General features: G+C 36.3%; 1 non-coding gene across 1 annotated transcript; it reads left to right on the forward strand.

Annotated features, from left to right (window-relative positions):
• Positions 1 to 2,261: 2,261 nt before the first annotated feature.
• On the forward strand, positions 2,262 to 2,368 carry LOC133827906 (small nucleolar RNA R71). The gene has a single exon (XR_009890554.1). It is a non-coding gene; the product is annotated as a small nucleolar RNA R71 (small nucleolar RNA).
• Positions 2,369 to 5,548: the final 3,180 nt, after the last annotated feature.

The following is a 5,548-nucleotide window of genomic DNA, read 5'->3' on the forward strand; positions in this document are numbered from 1 at the left end:
ATAAGTATTATTGGCTTCCAAAACAACTTGTTTCGTAATTATAAACACTAAAAATAAAACAAAGTAATCCCTCCCCCAAACTTAAATAACACATTGCCCCCAATGTTTTACAAAAAGAATAAGGAAAGAGGACGTACCAAATCATCCACCACATCAGTATGGTGGTTCCTTTTTTTTCTTTTTCTCTCTTTCTGGTAGGCGCGCCTAGGCCGCTCCGAAAATCCCTGGGCCTCAAACTTCTCACGGGTCGCGGCTCTAATATGGAGGCATAGCAGCTCAAAATTGATACCTGCATATTTTTTTATGTTTTCAAGTTTTCACGATTTCCACGATTCATATTTAGAATCTAAAGTGTAAAAGTCCAAAATTCTAAAGAAAAATTATAACATAAAAAATTTAACACTAAACAAAAACTAATTGTCTAAATAAAATAAAGGAACAAAATACTTAAAAAAACTTGGGATTCCTCCCAAATAGTGATGTCGTTAATGTCATTTTGTCGGACACTTGTTTTCTCTTCACATTTCAACTTTGATCAAGTCCACCCTTCACATCCTTGAGATCCATAGTGTCATGAGTGGACCCTTGTTTCTTGTTATTATAGATTGGTGGAACTTTACCTCACTCATGTAACATTTGAATCATCTCAATACAAAACCTTTTTAAATGATGACACACTTTTCGCATACCACTTTTAACCATGGATCCTCACTTAGAGACTTCCAACTTGTTTTCTCCTCTTTTCACAACAACTCTAAAACAAGTTGGAATTTTCGTTGCTGCAAAAAACATTAAATGTTACCTCCTCTTTGTGCACTCGCATCTTCAACTCACCCTTTTGTACATCGATTAAAGCCTCAACAGTGGCCAAGAATGTCCTTCCCAGAATTATTGGAATATTTTCATCTTCCTCCATATCAAAAATAATAAATTCTGCAAGAATGATAAATTTGTCCACTTTAACCAGTACATCCTCAATCACTCCACGAGGATGTTTAACTGAACGATTCGCCATTTGTAAGGACATGGTAGTAGGCAGAGCTTCTCCCAATTTCAACTTACGAAAGATTGATAGAGGCATTAGATTCACACTGGCCCCTAACTAACATAAAGCCTTTGTTACCACTGAGCCCCCAATAGAGCATGGGATATTGAAACTACTAGGATCTTTAAGCTTGGGAGGTAGCTTCTTTTGAATTATCGCACTGCACTCCTCAGTAAGTGTCATTGTCTCGTAGTCCCCCAATTTTATTTTCTTTGACAAAATTTCTTTCATAAACTTCACATAACTTGGCATTTTTTCAAGTGCCTTAGTAAACGGGATATTGATGTGTAGCTTTTGAAAGATATCCACAAATTTAGAAAACTACTTGTCAAGCTTATTATTTCGAAGCGTCTGAGGATATGGGATCTTTCTATGGTGATCTATGCTTATTTCTGGCTGCTTCCCTAAGTTCTCAGTAACATTTGACCCACTAACTTCCTTCTCCTTATCAACCACTTTTGGCTCTTTTAACTCCTTCCCACTTGAGGGTATTGCATTGCACTGCTATTTTGGGTTTACCTTAGTAGTGCTTGGTAAATTCCCTTGAGCATGGTTTTTCATCAAAGTAGCCAACAACACTATTTGAGTCTCCAAACTCCTGATAGATTCCCTAGTTTCAGTCATGAACTAGTTCAGTACATCGAATTGTGCTTCATGCTGTTTCATGTGTATTGGTTGTGATTGTGGTTGTGGAGGTGGAAAATATTGCTGATTTTGAGGGAAAGGCTGTTGTGTGGCTTGGTTATTTGTCCATGAGAAGTTAAGGTGATTCCTCCACCCTTGGTTATATGACATCGAAAAGGGGTTGTTGGTTGGCCTTTGAAAATTGGCTACAGCATGGACTTGTTCCATAGTTATATTATTCATATCAATGGTAGGACACTGAATTACTAGATGAGCACTCCCACATGCCCCACATAAACTCTGTGCTTGCATGGCTTGGGATGACAGGTTGCTCTGTTGTAACTATTTCGTTAAGGCGACCACTTGAGTTGTAAGCATGGAAAGAGCATCTAATTCTATTATACCAGCCACCTTCTTTGGTTGTCCCCTTTCAGTTGGCCACTGGTAGTTATTCATTGCCATCTCCTCTAGCAACTCATAAGCTTCATTATCACTTTTGCTCATGAATGCACCCCTTGCTGCAGCATATATTATGGTACGAGCAGTAGCATTCAACTCATTATAAAAGTTGTGGACCAGCATCCACTTCTCTATACCATGATGTGGGCACTTCCTTAGCAACTCTTTAAATCTCTCCCATGCATCATATAATAAGTCCCCTTCTGTCTGGTAAAAATTATTAATTTCCCCTCTAAACTTTGCAGCTTTTGCTGGAGGGAAAAACTTTGCTATGAACTTCTGGGCTAACTCCCATGTTGTGATAGAATTAGCTTGCAGAGAAATTATCCAACTCTATGCTCGGTCTCGTAGATAAAATTGGAATAATCTCAGTCTGATTGCATCGTCACTCACTCCATTCATCTTAAACGTTGCACATAGCTCTGAGAAATTGGCTATGTGCAAATTAGGATCTTCCGTAGGCAACCCCCCAAATTGAATAGTAGAATGCACGATTTGTAATATTGCTGGCTTGATCTCGAAATTATTTGCAGCAATAGTGGGGTGTCTAATGCATGAATGCACTCCTGTGACAGTAGGAAGTACATAATCTCTAAGCGTCCTTGGTCCTTATTCCACTGGAACCTCTACAACATTTGGAATACTGTTAACATTAGCAGCATTGTTTGCTGCATTTCCTTGATTTTCAGCCATAGCGAAATCCAGCAATTTCTTTATCTTTCGGTTTTGTCTACACGTTCTTTCAATTTCAAGATCTACTGGTATGAGTTCCTTTTGTCTACTTTGTTTCATATACCAATAATTCCTGAAACACAATACAACCACAAACCGAATGAGTACTTGAAATAAAAACCAATTTAGAATAAAAATCAAGTATATTGATATTAATAATATAGTCCTCGACAACGGCGCCAAAAGCATGTTATGATAATTTTGAACTACGCAACTGCACACATTTGTAACAAGTAATAAATCAGTAAGTAAATATCGTTCCCACGAGGACTTTTACTAATTACCAAAACTTAATCTTTAATTCTTATTGATTGACAATTAATAAATTCTAAGTCTATAAAACTAAAACACTAAAACAATAAAATAGAACAATGGAGAACTCAAAACTAAATATCAATTCAATGGATTAAAAGTTAGGGTTATTAACTTCATCAACTATCCACTTATGCTTCTCTAATGCAAATTTAAGAATTCCTATCTCTATTGTGATAGTGGATTATAATTATAAATTATATTCTTACTAGGACTTATAATTCTTTACAATAAGCAATCTCCTGCATTTCTGTGGTGAACTAACATATTCCAGGCAGTAAACACGTAATCTCTAAGCTACATAGATCGTACAAGTACTCTCATCCAATATAAATCACGATTATTTGACTATAACATATCTATCATTCACTTCTCAGATCTCAGGTTAAAATCATAGGAATCATGCAATTAGTGGCCAATTAATCACAAACATTAAACACAAGCCAAATAATTCACACTATTGATAGGAAAATCATAAAAACTTGATTAAATAATGATATGGTTTCAAGAGAATCCATTAACACCCTAAATAAGAAATTAGTTCATGCAAAACATAGTAAAATCCATTAAACAAAATATGAACATCACTAATCTAGAAAGTCAAAGTGAATGATGAAATAGAATGATAGACTAATTGATCTCCAAGCCTTTGCCTCATTAGTGTGCTCTTTGAGTCTCCTCCTTAGATTTTTTTTTTAGAAATCGTCATAATGATGATTAATAGTAATTTGTGCTTTGGATGTGAACTCCCATTTTTGACCCTGCATAAAATGCCTTGTTCTGCGAATTAACCACTCTGGAACCGCGACTCTATAATGAGGTGTCGCAGCCCGTGTCCAAAAGCTGGAATGCGCCTCCTCTCTAACTGCTCAAGCATTATGGCACTAACAGTCTCACACAATGGCTCAAATTCCCTAGCCAAGAGTGTCGCGACTCTCAAAGGCAATGCCGCCCTAGATCTCTCGATGGTTCGACCTCTCAGTCTAGTTGCAGCGTCGCGGCTCTATGTCCAAGCATCGTGGCTCCAATGTTCTTTCTTCAACAATTTCCATCTTTTTGAAGCCAAAAGCAGTCATTTATCAAATACTTGCCATAAATCTGAAATATCATCAAACACAGGCAACAAAACGTCATACTGCACAAAAATAACTAGGTAAACTCAAAAATTTAATAAAATAACCCTTTAAAATACTATAATAAATACTCTATCAATCACATTTATTGAAACAAATACCTTTTGGTCATTGGGACTATAGAAATAACTGCCTCTTGTTTCTAGAGCATAGCCCACGAAAATGCATACATCAAACCTCGAATCAACTTTCCCTAATTTAGGTCTAAGAACATGAGCAAGACAGCCCCAAATACGGAAATGGTGCAAACTAGGATTGTTACCATTTCGCAGTTCCTGTGGCATTTTTCTTATGGTCTTAGATGGGACTACATTCAAAATGTAAGTTGTCATTTGAAGTGCATATCTCCAGAATGAGAGAGGAAGTGAAGAGTAGCTTAACATAGACCTGACCATGTCCAACAAGGTCCTGCTTCTCCTTTCTAATATACCATTTTGTTGTGTTGTTCTAGGTGATGTGAGTTGGGATAGAATACCATGCTCCAGCATGAAATCTTTGAATTCTAAATCCAAATATTCACCACCTCAATCTGATCGAAGTGATTTAAGTGTCTTACCTAATTGCTTCTCATCCTCAGTTTTGAAACTTGAAACTTACCAAAGGTTTCAAACTTCCTAAGCATTAGGTAAGTATGACCATATCTAGAGTAATTGTCAATAAAGGTGACTCATATCCACCTCTAGCTTATTCGTTATTGGACCACAGACATCATTGTGTACAAGCTCTAAAGGTTCTTTAGCTCTATTGTCTTTTGCTGAGAAAGGACGTTTGGTCATTTTGCATTCTAGACAAGACTCACAAACCAGAAGAGTTAAAACTCATAGTTCTCTCAATGGTCCATGTTTCGTTAACCGGTTTATCTTGTCTAGTCCTATATGACCAAGTCTAAGATGCCAAAGATATATGTCATCTTCATTTGAAACCTTTAGTCTTTTGTTTCCTTTCAGTTTAGCTACTTTAAATAATTTTGAATTATTTAGCAATCATTCATTTGGCTTGAGCATATATAGTCTGTTTGTATGTTCCACCTCAAAAATTTTGAAACCATTCTTTGAAATAATAAGCGATTATTATTAAAAGAAATGTAAAAAGATTGTTCATGCAACAACATAGATTGTTCATGAAAAATCCAGGAATAAAATAAACATCATTCAAAATAAGATAATTGTTCCCAAAAAATAAACGGATTGTTCCCTTGACTCTTACTAAAATGAGCACTCCACTTCCAACTCGCATAGTCACC

This window comes from Humulus lupulus, chromosome 3 (assembly GCF_963169125.1).
Source record: "Humulus lupulus chromosome 3, drHumLupu1.1, whole genome shotgun sequence".
Classification (NCBI taxonomy): domain Eukaryota; kingdom Viridiplantae; phylum Streptophyta; class Magnoliopsida; order Rosales; family Cannabaceae; genus Humulus; species Humulus lupulus.